The sequence below is a fragment of the Vulpes vulpes genome, chromosome 3 (genome assembly GCF_048418805.1).
Source record: "Vulpes vulpes isolate BD-2025 chromosome 3, VulVul3, whole genome shotgun sequence".
Lineage (NCBI taxonomy): Eukaryota > Metazoa > Chordata > Mammalia > Carnivora > Canidae > Vulpes > Vulpes vulpes.
In genome coordinates, this window is record NC_132782.1 from 69,532,683 (window position 1) to 69,551,183 (window position 18,501).

An 18,501-nucleotide genomic window follows, 5' to 3' on the forward strand; every position below is an offset into this window, starting at 1 on the left:
AGGCATCATGCAGTTTTCTTCAATTTTCCCAAAAGACTCCTTGTTCACTTCTAAGAGCGAGATGATACAGAACAAAATAGTAGATGATACAAACGAGGTTAAGTGGTAGATTAGAAACTGAAGTAAGACGGCCACTGCCTGCAGCTGCCAGGGCCACCAGGCTATCTTGAGGAGTGGGCTCATGTACCATAAAGCTAAGCCTTGTTGTGGCTCCAACAAGGACTTGAACCCTGGGGTTCTAAAATCTGCTGGCAGCACTAAGATGGGAGTTGGGAAGAACGAGGAGCTGTGTGACCAGGTTTCAAAGAATTTGAATCATTTAAGTAATTGGGCCAGCAGATGGCAAATGCAGTTCATTTTGCAAGACTGAAATAATTAGTCTGGAAGAGAGAAGCTAATCTAGTAATAATGATCTTCCATTTATGTAGTGTTATTTTTTACAAAGCACCTTTCACCATAAGGCTCCCACAATGCCTCGGTGAAGTGTAATCTGCTCAACTGTGGCCCCAGATGAGGAAGAGGTGACGCTCAAGGGAGAAGGAAAACCCCAAGGTGAAACACCAAATAGAGATATCTTTCAGACACTCATCTGAGAGTTCAACCAGGAGAATATTTGCTGGGTTCTGCATGATGACTCATGAAAGATTAGGGTATTATTTCCTTGGGGTAAGATTTAAAGCATGTATATACCAGATTTCAAGGTTTTTGTCTAAATAATGGTTTAAAGAGATTAGCTTTATCTTATTAAAATGATGAACACACACACACACACACACACACACACACAACTCTTCAATTGGCCAAATGAAACTTTTCAGTTTTGAGAATAATTCCCAAGGTTGAACAGGTGAGTCGGTGAGAAGTGGTCCCAGGGAGAATGGAGAGAACATTGTTCTTTAAACCCCTCCTTTAGAAGAAAACTTCCCTTCTTTCTTCCCCACCCCCTCACCACACCCCTACCCCTACTGCCTCCCCTGCTCCCATCCTTATGTCAGTCAATAGAGGGTGTTGGACGCAATTAGAGTGAGGCACACCTAGATTTTCATGCACTAAGAACCAGTTCTCTGGGGCACCTGAGTGGCTCAGTGGTTGAGCGTCTGCCTTCAGCTCAGATAGTGATCTCAGGGTCCTGGAATCGAGTCCCACACCAGGGTTCCTGTGGGGAACCTGCCTCTCTCTGTGTGTGTCTCTCATGAATAAATAAAATATTTTAAAAGAAGAACCAGTTCTCTAGTCCTGCTCATCACCCCTTCACCTCAAGTAAGCAAACACAAGCCTCTGGAATATTTTGGATTTTCTACCTGCCTAAAACACACTGACATCACCTACTACAGATCAAGTATGGCTTAGTGTGAGTCGGGAGCAAACAGCCTGCTTACATGGGATGTCAAGTGATCAAAAGCCCAGAGAACAGGGACTATGGAACTTGCCTTCCTTGGCTTTAGAGACACCTGAGTTACAAATCCCCAATGCTCAGCGGTTAAAAATACAGTGTCTCTTACTTATATAACCAGGGCAATTATTTACACTAATCATCTCTCCCAGGGGTAGATGGGAGAGGATCCAACTTAGTCTACAAGTCAGATTGCTATTAGGATGAGGGAATAACTGGATCTCCAGAAGCATGGGGGGTACGAGTATTGGGGTTTGAGGGCTATGATTGTTGCTTCCATCTACCTGGGGGCCATCCTATTACTAGATAGTCAGATCCAAGTCAGACCTCAGCCCACCTCACAGTGAAGTTACCCTGAAAAGATCATGAACTGTTAGTATTAGACTGGAAGCAATCTTGGTCTGTCTCATGAAGATTCCAGGCCTTCATACTTTTCACTTCCCCTGAGCCCTTTTTCTTTTTTTTTTTTTTTTAATTTTTATTTACTTATGATAGTCACACAGAGAGAGAGAGAGAGGCAGAGACACAGGCAGAGGGAGAAGCAGGCTCCATGCACCGGGAGCCCGACGTGGGATTCGATCCCGGGTCTCCAGGATCGCGCCCTGGGCCAAAGGCAGGCGCCAAACCGCTGCGCCACCCAGGGATCCCTGCCCTTTTTCAACCACAATCAGCCGTTATTACCAATGATTCCCGACACCATATTTCAAGGGGGACGTTGACAAATGGGAGGTTGGTCAGTGGGGTGCCATGTTTGTTGAGCCCTCTGGAACCAGATGACTTAAAGAGAAATTCACAGAATTGGGGATATTTGTTTTTTAAACTGGGGAACTTAAAATGTTTTAAAGTGTAATCATGCATAAGAGAGATTCAACTTATCTATTTATATAACCTGGAGCATGGCTGCCCAGAAAAAAATATAATGTAAAGCACATGTATAATAAAAAAAAAAAACAATGGTGAAATTAACTTTCTTACTGAGAATATTATGTTAGTTTCAGGTTAACAACATAATGATTTGGTATTCATATATATTGTGAAATGACCATCACAGTAAATCTTAACATCCATCACCATGCATAGTTACAACTGTTTTTCTTATGATAAGAATTTACAAGACGTACTCTCTTAGCAACTTCCAAATATGCAACACAGTATTATTAACTAGTCACCATACTGCACATTATATCCCATGACTTACTCATTTTATAACTAGAAGGCTGTATTAAAATTAATTTCAATTATGTATTTTATCAACCCAATATCCAAAATGTCATGACAACATGTAATCAATATTTTTTTAAAAACTGAGTATTGAGAAATTCAATACTTTTTTCTTATTACGTCTTTGAAATCTGTGGATTTGACACAATTCAGATCAGCCACATATGGCCAGTGGCTGCCATATTGATCAGAGCAGTTCCAGAATATAAATGGGGCCATGATGTCCAAGAAAAAGACATCAGAAGGTCTGTCATCAGGGGCACCTGGGTGGCTCAGTTGGTTGAGTGTCTAACTTTGGCTCAGTTCATGATCTCAGGGCCCTGGGATAGAGCTTTGCGTTGGGCTTCTTGCTCAGTGAAAAGTCTGCTTGTCCTTCTGCCCCTCCCCCCCCACTTGCACTCTCTCACGCTCTCTCTCAAATAAATAAATATTCAAAAAAAAAAAAAAACAGAAAAGGAAGAAGAAGAAGGTCTGTCTTCAAAGCCTAGTGTAACCTGAGGCTCTTCCTTCCCTAAATGACTATGAGTCATAATGTTTGTGGCTGATGGTAATTTCTCAACTGGAAAAATATTTCTTGACAGCTCTTGTCTCTTTTCAACTAATGCTAACAAAGAACGACCTGCTCCCAGATCCTGCTCTCCCTATCATAAGCCATACTTTCTCTCCTTCTTGTGGCAAAAGGCCTGCATCTCCTCCTCTGCCCTGCCATCTTCCCTGTCCCTCTCACATTTTGAATAGGCACAGCACCTCCAGGCACATCTGACACCTAGTTCTCACTACTGAACACCTACCTATAAGCTGAATCATGATAGCACATTGCTGCAAAGCACAGGCAGTTTTATAACATCACTCAACAGCTGCAAGCAAAGCAGTCCAAGCAGGGACGTTCTCATTGCTACAGTGTTTCAGTAACACAGCCATGTCCTTTGAGTTTCTTGTCTGTCTTACAGTTTTTGTTGTTGTTTTAACAAACACAGCAACAAAAACTATGGTGAAAAACACACCGTCTAAGGCCTGCTTATTGTTGTTTAATTACTGGCCTAAAAAGTTTTCTGAGCATAAATTTTATGCCAGAAAAGCCTCAGAGGATGTTATCCAAGGTGTACTCTACCAGAAGAAATCCAAATCTGGCAAAAATCAGCATCCATGGCTGTTGCCAGTATCACGGAGTATGTTGGGAAGTGCAGACATTTGGCTTGTAGCTCCTTCATAGGTCCTTTTACACATGGTTGTTTTATGTTTATTCTATAACAAGAAGCTAATAAATGGACACTCTTACTCCTTCCCTTCTCAACTGACACCAGAAGAGTAGCCTCTGGTTCTCCCCAGAGCATCCTCATCGTTCTTGGCATGAGATGATGCCAGCAAGTAAAGTTGCTAAGTGTTGCTTTTAGAAAGAAAATGAGATGCATGCGTTAGATCTCAGCATGGCTTAAGGGAAATGCCAAGTTCAGTATTTTTTAAATATTCTCACCATAGGGACAGGAGGGGGAGAAAGTGTCAGAATAATCTATGAATCCAAATGCTTTTTAATTGTGGTTTGACTGTAGTTCTCATTTGCGGGTATCATTAAACTCTTGCACACTAAGAAAGAATGCACCCATTAGCAGGTATGACCCCTACCAGCAGTCTCCACAGGCATGAGGAGCAAGGGCTGAGGAGTACAGATTCTTCTAAGACATTATTTAATGTTCTCCTCAACTGTCCACACCGCACATTGATTTTCTGTCACAGCTCTATGTCTGGAGGGCTGGTACTCACCATTGATCCACAGAGAGCATTTTTAGTGCATCAAAGAGGTACAGAAGGTGAGCCTCCAAGGGAAAGACAGGAACCATGCTTTTAGGGCGGGACACAGCTCAGCAGTGTAAAAGTCACATCAAATATTAAGCTGAGCTTGAGATTTTTTTTAATGTTCTGAAATCTGTTGACATATGAGATTCAATGGGACACACAAAAGGAAAGGATTATTACCTTTTCTAATGGAAAAACTCCCCCTGATGGAATGGAAGCAAGCTGCAGGAACTGATAAATTGAATTCTGCATTTATCTTTTCTCGGGGAGGACTGTAACGTTGTAAATCACAAGTGTCTAGGTTGAAAAATTCAATCAGTCAAGATGCTATGTTAATAAGTCAAGGTCAGGAGTCACTCGAAGGACAAGCTGGTTACCTTTGCTCTATCATCAAGAGTTGTCCCGGGAACTCTAATGATGGAGTCTGTGCAGTTCTCAGAACAGAGGATAGCTGACTTCACGAAATTTATGACAGCAAAGGGGAAAACTTCTCTGGAGACTGAGCCGCCCACCTCCCAGGCTGAAATGCCAAAGCCCACAGAAACCCTACACACTCCAAAAAGTTAGACCCAGGCTTACTCTATGAGTCAGATCAGGCTACTATAATACAGTTCCACAAACCAGGTGGTTTAAGTAACAGAAATTTATTTGTCACCGTTCTGGAGGCTAGAAGATCAGGGTGCCAGCATGGGCAGGCTCTGGTAAGAGATCCATTCCTGGCACAGAGATGTTTGTTCACTATGTGTTCACCTGACCTTCCCTTGGTGCATGCATGGGCAGAGAGAGGTCTCTGATGCCTCTCCTCTTCTTAGAAAACCACCAATCTGGGCAGCCCAGGTGGCTCAGAGGTTTAGCACCATCTTCAGCCCAGGGTGTGATTCTGGAGACCCAAGATCAGGTCTCATGTCAGACTCCCTACATGGAGCCTGCTTCTCCCTCTGCCTGTGTCTCTGCCTCTCTCTCTCTGTGTCTCTCAGGAATAAATAAAAAATCCCTTTAAAAAATAAAATAAAATAAAACCATCAATCTGATCAGACTAAGACCCTACCCTTTGACTTCATTTATCTTTAATTTCCTCCCAAAGGCCCTGTCTCTAAATGCAATCAGACTGGGAATTAGGGCTTCAACATATGAATTGGTGGTAGGGGAGGGGCGGGGAAACGCAACTCAGTCCATAGCTCTTACTTCCTTTATACAGCCTTCTTTCACTTCCCGAATAGACACAGTTCACTTTAAAAAAGAAAGAAGAAAGAAAGAAAGAAAGAAAGAAAGAAAGAAAGAAAGAAAGAAAGAAAGAAAGAAGAAAGAGGCTATCTTTTCTTCTTTGAGCCAGACAATTTAGACACATTTTTCTGGACACTATTAGAGTTAAACATATACATGAGTAATGAAAAGATAATTCACTTATACCTAAGTGGATAACTAACTCAACTCATGAAGGCTATGAAGACAAAAAGCAAGATCAAAAGAAAACCATTATGAATCTGCAAATTTGAGTTTTCAGTATGACTGGTATAGTTCCTGGTACTAAATAGACCCTCAATGCTGAACAAATGAATATTTTCCAATAACGGAAGGAGACCAATACAAATTAAAATCAAAGCCAGAAATGGCCTCATTCATCAATGCTTATTCAAGACTAAAGGTGACCTAAAATGACTTTTCTTCTAAAATCAGTATTTCAAAATATAAGACTGTAGCATTTCAAACACAGATAATTACATTTCTTATCAAATGCACTGGTTCCTGTAAAATAATTCAGTATAATATATATCCAGTTTAATTAAAATTTATAAGTGGTTGTGGACCAAACCAAGTGTATCTTAATTAAATCTGAACATGGCTCACAGATGTTAAGGTTGACCCCAATTTTAATAAAGGAGAAGGAAATACAATCATTAGAGGCTTGGCTGACTAATTTTGGTCAGGTGGAAAACAAGATGAATGGGAGCCCAAGACAGTCCCTTCTACTTTAGGTTGGAAAGTAAATGACCCACCGGCTGGAACATACAAAAAGATAGGGCGACCTGCCCAGCCAGCCCCTGAAATGGAAGTAGAGAGCTAATGGATGAAGACCCAAGTCAATCATCAAGTAACCAACTTACATGTGGTAAGGAAAGAGAGGGACCTACTCTGACAGCTTACATGTCTTGGAAATCCCAGTCAGCTCTGCCACTGTTCAAACTAATCAGAAATGAAGACAGGACAGTCTTAGCAAAGCCAGTGCTAAAGACTGAGGGCCAACATGAATAAGGTTACCAGATAAAAGTTAGAGTTCCCAGTGTGCTTAGAATCTCAGATGAACAACAGTAATTCTTTGCATACTTATAGTACGTCCCATGCAATAGACATCCTGCATTTTTTTCCCCTAAATTTGGCAACCCTCTGCATGAACCATCTGAGAGCTGTAACAAAAGGCTTGCCAGGGAGTCTGCTGTAATTCCAATGTAAACCACAATTATCGTTGAACAATCACCTGAATCGCACTTGGAGGGGGTGAGGAGAGAAAACCTATGTTTTAACATTCTTGTCTTTCCAATCTGTGGTCAGGAGCTCTTCTTTTTAATGTGTCTTCCTCAGAACAGATCAGACCTGGAGGAACATGACAGTCAGAGGGAACTACGCTGGTCAGAAAATCAATCTAAAAGCATTTATTTCAGGTCTCTTTTGTAAACAAACCTGTGGTATTGCTCACATCTGAAACTAAGCCAGATGGTCCCTGTGTACTCCAGGAGAGACCCTGGGCAGATAGAGAAACTGAGGCCCTATATGGAGAAGTTAAGTGGTCTTCCCAAGGTTTGAGTGGCTCAAACCTTACTGGCAGAGCTAAGAGTAGTGTTCAACTACTATAAATTATCCTTCCACAAGTTTTTCAATATCTAATAGTTTATAAATGTTACTGCCACTCTGAAAAAAAATTAATCCCTTCCAATGTGGATGCTCAGGAAAGATTTATATAAGTTAAAACATATTCGTTTTGGGGCAGCCCGGGTGGCTCGGCAGTTTAGCATCGCCTTCAGCCCAGAGCCTGATCCTAGAGACCCAGGATTGAGTCCCACGTCGGGCTCCTTGCATGGAGCCTGCTTCTCCCTCTGCCTATGTCTCTGCCTCTCATTCTGTGTGTCTCTCATGAATAAATAAAATCTTAAATAAAAATATTCGTTTATTCACTAGTTCATTCAACAATATTTATGCATTATCAACCCTGTGCCCAGCCTTGTTGTCGATGCTGAGCCCACAGAGGCAATGCCTGACAGGAAATAGACTGACCAGATGCTCCGCATACCCTTTCCTGCCTCTCCTGGGCACAACCAGGATACATTTCCCAGCCCACCTTGCAGCTATGTGGTCATGTGACTGAGTACTAACCAGGGGTGATGTTGGGTGTTTCCAGCCCAGGTCCATTGAAAACATTCTGTGTCAAATCCTCCATCTCTCTCCCTCCCCTGTCTGCCAAACAGAGGTAGACTCCCACAGCAAGTCCCTGCAGAGGAAGGAGGAGCCACAAAAGGTACCTGGAAGCCTTGCTTGTGCACCAAACACTTACATGGAACCCCAATTTGATAAAAAGTAAGTAATCCTCCATTGTGTGAGATCACAGAAATGTCAAAGTGATTTGTTACAACAGTTGGACTACCTCGATGCACTTGCCTTGGTGGGATTTACAAGGGAAATCGGGTCAATACACAAACAAGATGGATATGATTACAAATTAATTACAACCTGTGAGCGTTCTACAGAAACAACCAGAGTATAGCAATAAATAATAATTGGGTTGGAGGGGCTGCTTTGAACTTGGCTGGTAAAAAGCCAATTATATTAAGGTTGGCAAGGGGGACATTGGTTGATCATGAGCATTCCTTCCATGGCAGGCCCTGGGATAAGCACTTGATCCACTTAAACTCATTTGCTTTCACAACAAGCCTACAAGGTGGGGATTATCAGTATCTCCATTTTACAGACGAAGTCAAGGATGCTTGGGGCCAGCATATGTTCTGATTGTTTGAAGCCTATGCTAGACCAGTTGTAGTCTTTTTAATGCTGGCCCTAGGCTAGGGAATGACTGGTAGGTGTAATTTCAGGTAGAGCAGTGGCTCTCACTTGGGGGTGATTCTGCCAATTAAGAGGCCTCTGACAACATCTGGAGACATTTTTAGTTGTCACAACTTGGCATGGGGGATGCTACTGACATCTACTTGGTAGAAGCCAGGGACACTCCCAAACACTATCACACATATGTCAGAGCCCCACAACAAAGAATCATGTAGTCCCAAACGTCAATAGTACTGAGGTTGAAAAGTCCTGGGAGAAAGGAAAGAATGTATACAATGTTCCTAGGGCGGGAGAGGCCCAGCACAGCTAGCAATGTTTTCATTAGACGGAGTAGAACAAGTCAGCAAGGTAGGCAGGGGTGCACAAGAAGACCCTTGTAAGTGATGGTGGGAGCTGGGATTTTATTTTAAATGTAAAAGGGAGCAAAATAGGCGCTGGCAATTGCTATAGAAAATAGAACAGAAAAGAGGTCAGAGTCATAAGGCTGCTGTGGTGGCCCAGGTGAGATTCAAGAAGGTTGGAACAAGGAATGATAGCACAGGTAGAGAAAAGCAAATGCACTGGAACTGTACTTCGGCACAGGATATGGCAGGATGTATGGATGGCTTGCATGGGGAGGGGGAGAAGGAAGCCTCAGTGGCTGACTGGCTGGCTGGCTGGCTGGCTGGTGGGGGTATCATTTACCGATTATGGAAAGGAAGGAAGACAGAAGGAGAAAGACATGGCAACTCTGAGATGCCTGGGAGCCGACAGACCAGCAGCATCAAGCCTATGGTCAGAGGTGGAGGTCTCAGGTTCACAGCACACATTCAGACTGGGGTTTTACACACGGGGGCCATGTGAACAAAACCAACCTCTCAGGGGAAGAGAGAGAGGAGGGAGGAAAGGTGATCCCAAAGGCCCTCAGATAGTTGTAGCTCGGGAGAAGCAGTGGAGTGAGCAATGTGAAAGAGGAAGAAAAAAGACCAAGTCAGAAGAAATTCTGGAGCATGAGGTTCTGGAAGAGAGAGCATCTTCCAGAAGAATAGTTATCCTCTGTCCTGATTGGAATGTGGAGACCACTGGTGGCCTCCAAGAGAGCCAGTCAACAAAAAAGTGGGTAAAAACCAGATCGCAAGGGTCTGAAATTGGAAACAAATGGAGAGAGTATACGCATACAATTCTTACGAGACTGAGGATTTCTGCTGTGGAGCAGAACAATACACCAGTAACTGGAGCAGGAGAGAGTCAAAGAAGACTTAAGTGGGTCGGAAAAACCACGGCCTGTTGGCATGCTATGAAAAATGATCCAGCAGAGAGAAACTGATGACATAAGAAGGAGGGAAAGGAACATGCAGGAGCTAAATCCTTGACAAAATATTAGGAATGGGGGCCTCCAGACAGCAGAGGCCTGGGCATGGGGAAAGAAGAAATGCTTCCAGGGCTTGGAGGTCTCCATATGTGATGGTGCTAAAGTAAATGTTTCCATCTCATTCCATTTTCATAGCTAACTAACACCTAACTGATGACCTGGTCGTGGAAGTGATGGGAAGGAAAAGGGGTTTGGAGCTTTAAGAAGAAAAATTGAGGCATGAAATAGCTATCCTAGAGAATGGAGTACAAATATCCCAGCAGAGAGGTGGGGGTGGATAGGTTTGGTGGGAAGACTCGGGAACTCTACAGAAGTTTGAAACCATGAACTTGAAGTGAATGGAATCAGCCAAATTGCCCAAAATTCTACAGAAACCCCTGACCACTCCAATGCAGACATAGAGCAAGGGCTGCATGTCCCCCAAGGTATGATCAATATGGCGGCCTCTCCAGTGAAGAGGCAGATCTCTGGCCCCGGGACCCAGTCCCTCACTCCCTAGAGCATGGACATCTCTTTCTGCCCCCACCCTCTCTCCTCTCCAGTCCCCAAGCATGCACCTGCACAAAGCACTGAATCTCTATCCAGCAGGATGACAAGGCAATATGGCTTTTTCCCCATTTCCCCCAGATCCCTTTTTTTTAGTATAACCATTATAAATCTATACACAGGGACTCACTTGGCTTTTGATATAGCCAAAGACATGTCATTGAATCTCAAACACTTTTTTCTCTTTCAAAAGGGCCAGTTCTTGCAAATCAATAGCCTTCAATCAGAAGACTATTGTCTCTTCATAAATTCTAAAAGCTACCTAAAAACTCGAGTAGTAAGATATGTGAGAGTTCACAGCCCATGGCTTTCATGAAAAAAGAATGTGGAAGTCCCCACTCCATGGAAGCCTGAGAGTAAGGAAAAGTAGGTGTGAAAAGCACAAAGTGTGGGTGCCTGGAGGTATACTACACCGGTTAATAAATCAAAATATTTTCCATAACAGTAGTTGAATAACTACTGCAAAAATACCTTATATGCTTATAGAACAGTTGGTCCGAGTTGCGTACATATGTGCATGTGTGTATTTGCCTAGAGAACAGGAGGCATTGCCTTTGGAGAGTAGATAACCAGGCAGCAGATTCTGATTAACTTATGGATTACTAAATTATTCAAACACTCTACCCTTGACATGTATTGTGATTATTGTTAGAAAGAAATAATAGATAGACTTTTTAAAAAGAATGAACAATCAAAGTAAAATAAAATTATTAAAATAAGGCTTTTGCATGTATTGGCATTTTGAATTACACTTCTGTCACAACCAAGAAGACCATTGCCAAGGCACCTGCCTGCAAGTCTAGAGGGTCAGGAACAAGCCAGGTCTTCACCCTCCTTCATATGGTCTCCAGGGGTCAGGGCATATGGCAGAAGGCACCTAGCATCTCTAGGTTGCTCTGGCACCCAGTCCAAGAGCTGATTCTCAAGGCTGTCGCCAGCCCAGAGCCTCTCCACCCTTTCCACCTCCATGCTCCACTTCCAGAGGATGGGAGGCTTCCAAAAGCCTACCGTACCCTCAGAGGCCTTGGTTGAGTCTCAGAACTGGATCTGTTCTCAACCACACCCCTACGAGTCTGAGAGCTGCCTGGTATGGTAGCTAAAGAGTAGCCCCCCCAGATGTCCATGTACCAGCCCTCAGACCATATGAATATGTTACCTTATACATCAAAAGAACACTGCAGATGTGAGGGCAGATCTTGAGATGGAGAGATGATCCTGGGTTATCCAGGTGGGCCTAGACATGTGAACAGAGTGGACCCAGCCAAAGAATAAGCAGCCTTAGATGATGGAGGAGCCAAGGAACAGATTCTCCCCTGGAGCCTCCAGAAGGAATCCACCCTGTCGACATCTTGACTTTAGTCCGGTGAGACACATTTCAGTTTTCTGAAATCCCTGAAACTCTAACAGAATAAATATGTGCTGTTTTAAATCACTAAGTTTGTGGTAATTTGCTACAGCAGCCAAAGGGGAAAAGTCCGCCTGACTTAAAGCCAGAGGGAAGCCCCACCTCTCCGTGCCCTCTGTCCTGGTGGGGTAATGGGTAGAGTCTTCCCCAAGCTCCTGCCTGCTACAAGGCTGCAGGGCTGCCCAGGGGTCATGGCCCTGGTCCTTCAAGCTGCCCAGTCAGCTCATGTGCCCGCAGGGTCTGCCTCAACAGAAGGGACTGAGCATGTCTTCCTTTTGATTCTACTCACTTCTGGGGCGGGATTCCAGGGCTGCAATCCTATCCTCATTATAAAGAAGTCAAGTGTTAAATTCTGTTGGTGAAAAGAATTAGCAATTTGCAGCTACTATCTCCTCAGTTGGAGGCAGTGACCAAAATTCAAAAGGCAGTTGCACAAAAAAGCATCATGGGAGCCCGGTGACCTTGGGCTTGGGTGTCACAGGCCTCAGTTCCACCCCGGCCTTCCTCATGACCCATCCATGTCGTGCTGGGCGCCCTTTAAATAGTGTGTTTCCAGCTTTTCATCTGTAGGATCGGGATTAATTATGCCTTCTCTCCAGGGATGCTACAAAACTTTAAATAAAGTGTGTGCTAATTTTCACACCATAACAGCCAGTGATTTGAGCACAGCCTGATAGATGAGGGCTGCAGACGCCTTTGAGCCAGGTGAGAGAGTGGTACGGTCATCACACATCTCCTGACACCTAGCCAGGGGTGGAGCAGAAGATGGAAAGGCAAGACCATCCTGGGTAAGAGAGAACATCCAGTCACTGGCTGGGTAGCTTACCTCCCCACTACACTCAGCTGCAACATTTTCTAAGTGTTTAGCTAAGAGAATATACCTTAAAGTGAAATGCAGGTAGAAGCTCCATGGGTAAAACTGACCAATGTGCTGTTGTGTGGGTTGGCGGGAGGAACGGATCTCACCTGGCCGGTCCCCCCTGGAGGCTCAACTCTCCGGAAAACCTTTGTAAGACTCAGGGGGGTTGAGCTACAAAACCACTGTTCCCATTTGTCCTCACGGATGTGAGAGTCAGTGGTCCCACCAAGTCCAGGATGTTTTTCCTGAAAACCAGGACCTTTCAGGTGAAAAAACAGAGGCCTAGAATTATTGTCTCATCGGGCCAATGTCAGACTAGTACTGGGACGTGAATTATGGAGCAAAGGGAACTACAAGCATCCTATAAATCCACCCCTTGTTTCACGCCCCCCTAACACCTGACTTGCAGTCCTGTGCTATTTATATTAAACCACACGGCCCCTCACACCTTCTCACACTACTGCACATTTTCTTCTCTTTGCATCCCTGATTCACCTCTTTAGAGGTTAGCTCTTCTGGCTCTGCTTCCCTCCTTCTGTCACACTCGGCTTCATACAGTCAGGCACGCCTAAGAAAATCTCTTCCTCCTGTGTGCCTTCCAGTCCATTGTCCACAATTGCAGGGTAGGAGAAACTAAATGATCATAAATCCCAAGTGCAGCACCATTTGTTAACTGAGGAAAGGCCAGAGAACAAGAAAAGGGAATCTGAAAAATAACACAATTTATAAAATGCTTGGGTTGCATACACAAGTAGCTTTTAGTACTTGCGGGTTGTGAGTGGTGTTTGAGTGGTTTCTGTGGTGCATCCTATCATCTTGTCATAGCTCCTATTGTTTCTATACCCTGGTGGCTCTGCTACCACTTAGCCCTTTGCTCGTTACACCTCTCCGCCCTGCCCTCCACCGCCACAGAGTGACATGGCTCTTTCCCAGCAGCAGATAGACATTGAGGTGTGGAAGGGGATATTAAAGACAAAACACCCCCCAGCTGAGAACGTTTGCCTGATACAGTTAGAAGAATAGCACAGGCATGTGGAAAGAGATGAAAGCCAATCAACTGAGAGAAGCACAGGCTATTTATCCTGACCTTGCTAGAGCTAGGGAGTTGGCCATCCTCACTCGAGATTTGGCAGAGATACAAAGGCAGGCAGAGGAGCAAGAAAGCTTCAGAGTGGAAACTGGGGAGGATTGGGTGTGCCCTGATTGGAGGTAGCTGGTTTGGGGGAGCTGGAGGCGAGCTGGGTAGAAGTGGGCATCCTGTATGATCGGTCAAATTACACATGTGGCTTCTCCAGCTAGTCCTAAGTCAGAGTGAGGACAAAAATTAGGGAAGCTGTCAGGAGGTCCTGGCCATTTGGGGCTGGCCATTAATCAAGTCCTGGCCATTTGGGGCTGACTATTATAGGATTGTTGCTTAGCTTCCTGGATTACTCCTAGAGATAGTGGTCTGACGTCCCACAAATCTGACTTAACAGCAGGCTGGCTTCCTGGGCTGGTTATGGAGATAATGGGTTGGTTTCCTGAGTAAGTTGCTACAGGTTATGGGTCAGAGTTCTATTTTTATATATATGGTCTGGCCATTGTCCACCTGTATATTCAGTTCCCCAGGCAAGTAAACCAAGCAGCCACTATTGACTCTGTCCACATCCGTCCCCAGTGGACAGAAGAGAGCAATGAGTTGAATGATGGTGCCCCAAAAATTATGTCTATGTTCTAATACCCATTACCTGTGATGTGACCTCATTTGGAAAAGGGATCTTTGTAGGGATGATTAAGTTAAGGATCCAGAGAGCAGATCATCCTAGATTACCCAGGTGGGTTCTTCATTCAGTGACAGTGTCCCTAAAGGAGATAAAAGAGAAGACCAAGAGAGGAGGAAGAAGCTATGTGAGGACAGAGGCAGAGACTGGAAGGACATGGCCATAAGCCAAGGAACTTCTGGAGCTACCATAGTCTGGAAGAGGTGAAGAAGATCCTTCCCTAAAGCCAGCAGAAGGTATGACACCACTGACACCTTGACTTTGTACGTTTGGCCTCCAGAACTATGAGAGAATAAATTTATGTTGTTTTCAGCTATAAAGTTTGTGGTAGTTTATTACGGCAGCCCTAACACAGGGGTTCCAGCATGCACGGGCATTATAATCCCCTTCTTCCAGGCCTGCTTTGCCTGAGGAGGAGACATAAGGAACAGGGTGCTTCCTATACTTGTTGCAAATAACCAAAATAGGCAGGAGAAAACTGAAAAATTCAAAATTGGGGTATTCCGAAGTAATTTTATATTTCATAACATGAAGATAAATATCGAGATTTATTTTGACTTCTTTCCAGATGTTTGGCTTGTCATAAATATAGACTTTCTTTGGTATGTGGTCAACAGTCCTTTGAAGGTAAATCTGTGGCTATTTCCTTAAACATGCACAGCAGCTAACACCATAATGGTGTAAGGTAAGTAGGTGTAAGGTAAGTAATTAATAATAAATATAGAAGAGCTTGTCCACAGCATCAGGGAAATATGCAGGAGAGGGCCAGGCGTAACAGGCATTACAGGCCAGGATGTGCTACCTGAGGAACTGTAATTCATAGTTGCCAATTTAAGATTTGGCAAATTACCGTCTTCATGCATTCCCCCACTCCATGGAACTACTCTCTCCCCTCTTCCTTATCTTGCCCTCTTTTACTTTGCATTCTGGTCATTTCTGAGTTAACCTTAGTATTTTAGAAGCAAAGAAAGGTATCTCTATTGCATTTATTTACAAATTAAAAGCTCCAACTGTTCAAATTCTATATTGATTACCACTTTTCCCAGTGCAATACCCTCATCATATTAATCCTTTGTCCTTCATTAACTCTAGTGGTGTCTTTATTTTCAAATAATAGAGTGTAGAGATGTGATTAACATGCATGACAGATGCTCTTGGGAATTCACGGCAGACCTCTCTCAACTCAGTATTCAGTGGCCACCACCGTGTGCCCACAGAAAATCACATAGGTCCCAGAACATACCCCCAGTCACCAGTAGTCAAATCCATGTCCACACAAAGGCAAACATTGTAGAGAATCCATTGACATATTTAAGTCCAAGTGACTCATGGGTTCAACTCTTGCAAGATGTTGTATTCCATTGCCTACGAGGTACTCCAAGGCAAGACCCTCCCCACTGGCTGTCAGTAAATCAGATCTCCCTGGCACTATGTTAGCATCTTCCTTTTCTCCTCTTTGCAGATGGAGAACAGAAGGAAGAAGAAAGGATTGATCCAAACATAAAGGGGTGTTCCCTTTCAACAGGCCTACTTTTATAAATGAAACCTAAGGACTCAGTTGCCAACAAATGGACATGGAAAGTCTCTATACCCCAAAATCAAATGTCAGATGTGTGTCACAAACCTTTAAAATGTGCATTTCCTAGAACTGCACTTCTAGAGATCAATCCTAGGGAAATATCAGAAAAGCACAGGACATATATCAAGGATATTAATTGTACTGGTGTTTAGCAAAAAGAATAAAAACTGAGAGCAACCTAAAATGTCCAGCCATATGAGATCAGTAAATTATGATATAGCTTTATAATGGAAAACCATGGGAGTTATTAAAAATGAGGCTAAAGGAATATATCTATGGACATGGAAAATGCTTGTTACGTATTTTAAGTAGAAGTTTGCTTTAGCTTCCTATGTCTGCTCTAACAAATGACTGCAATCTTAGCAGTTTAAAACAACAAAGATAAATGTATTATCTTGCAATTCTAGAGGCCAGAAGTTACAATGGGTCTCTCTGGGTTAAAATCAAGATATCACAAGCTATATTCTTTCTGGAAACTCCAGAAAAGTATTTCTTTTTCTTTTTCTTTCTTTCTTTCTTTCTTTTTCTTTTCTTTTCTTTTTTTTTTTTTTTCCTTGCTTACCTTCTAGATGCCACCTGTATTCCTTGGCTCATGTTCCCTCCCTCCATCTTCAAAGCCATGCACGTGGCATCTTCAAATCTCTCTCTGACTTTGACCTCTGCTTCTGTCCTCACATATTCTCTGAATCTGGCCCTCCTGCCTCCCTCTTATGAGGATCCACATGATTACATTGGACGCACCCAAATATTCCAGGATAATCTCCTATCTCAGAATCCTTAACTAAATCACATCTGCAAAGTTCCTTTTGTTGTATAAGGTACTACAAGGACTCAGACATGGACATCTTTGGGGAACCATAATTCTGCCTGCCATAAAAGATCATATTGCAAAGCAATAATGTATGTAGGTAGATGTGATTCCACTTCTCTGCTTTTTGACAAAAATTATATAAATGTTAGGCTCTGAGAGACTTTAACAAGAGAATGATAGGAGATGTAGGGTTTACATACGTTCACATGTGCAAACACAAACACTTGATCACATGGCTTGGCTGTTGAAATGTGCATTCCCTACAGCCACCCACACCTGCCAATTCCCCGAAGCTCCTCTGATCTGACTTTCTGCCTCGTATGCGCATTGCTTCTTTCCTGCTTCTTCTGTACCATCCCAGCAGCCCCAGGGTCAGGCAGTTGCTGCTGCCTACAGTAACACCTGAGAACTTTCATCAGGATCTCGTGGGACAGGCAGCTCTTTTCTGGGATCTTGTTATCTAGAGGCACAGGGTTGCTCTGCATTCCTGTTCTACTAACCTAGCCGAGGGTTCTGACTCTGATAGTACCTGCCTTATTAGGAAGGTAGGGCACTGGAGCTCCTCTTTCAGGGGTCCCACAACATCTATGCCCCACTGCTTCCCTGGGACAGCTGTACCAGCCATAAAGGAAGGGAACTCTGCTGGGATTGTTGCCCTAAATCTTCTCTCTTATTGTCCTGATACCAATTCTCTGACACCAACTGGATCTCTTGCCATATAGTTCACTTCTGACTGACCCTGAGTCAACACTGACTCCTCAGAGTTGGGGCAGACCCCAAGAGCTAAGGGCCAAGACCTCCACAAGACCTCCCCTACTTCAGATGACAGTTGCAAGTTTCAGGGATGCTTACCCTAATAGGGTATAAGTTTGGAGGATCCCATAACCCCCTCAGGTTCAATAACTTGTTAAAACAAGTCAAGGAACTCACTGAGAACACTGCACTTACTATTTAAGTTTTATTAAGGGACAAAAGTTGGAGACACCCAGATGATGGGGACGCATAGGGCAAAATCTGAGAGGGTCCCAGATGCAGAGCTCCCGTGCCCTCTCCCTGTGGAGTCAAGGCATGCTCCCCCACCACAGCATATCAGTTGGTTCAGCAAACAGGAAGCTCCTCCTGCTTTGGGTGTCCAGAGTCTTACTGGGGTCTTACTACATCACTGGCCATGTGCCAGAGCTATCTCTAGCCCCTCGCTTCTTTCCCAGACCCTGCTCTTTCTGGTCATGGCCAGCCCCAATCTTATGTTTAAGGGCCCACCTTGAGTCATCGTGCTAGCATAAAGCCAGGTGTGGTTGAAAAGAGCTCATTAAGAATAAGAAGAGCGATTCAGAGGGGGAGGGGCAAGACGGCGGAAGAGCAGGGTCTCCAAGTCACCTGTCCTCAACAAATTACCTAGAAAACTTTCAAATCATCCTGAAAATCTACGAATTCGGCCTGAGATTTAAAGAGAGACCAGCTGGAACGCTACAGTGAGAAGAGTTCGCGCTTCTCTCAAAGTAGGAAGACGGGAAAAAGAAATAAAGACACAAAAGGCCTCCAAGGGGGAGGGGCCCCGCGAGGAGCCGGGCTGAGGCCGGGGCGAGTGTCCCCAGGACAGGAGAGCCCCATCCCGGAGGAGCAGGAGCTGCACCGACCTTCCCAGCGGAAAGGCCTCCCGGGGAATTGGAGCAGGATCCCCAGAAAGGCGGGGATGCCCTCGGGCTCCCTGGGACAGTAACAGAGGAAC

At 44.1% G+C, this 18,501-nt stretch overlaps 1 long non-coding RNA gene across 1 annotated transcript in view; it reads right to left on the reverse strand.

The window, feature by feature from the left end:
- Positions 1 to 1,844: 1,844 nt before the first annotated feature.
- The window catches only part of LOC140598249 (uncharacterized), a 55,933-nt gene continuing 39,276 nt past the window's right edge, over positions 1,845 to 18,501 (reverse strand). Inside the window, exon 7 of the long non-coding RNA XR_012000483.1 lies at positions 1,845 to 7,000. This is a non-coding gene — a long non-coding RNA (uncharacterized lncRNA). The remainder of the gene's footprint in view (positions 7,001 to 18,501) is intronic.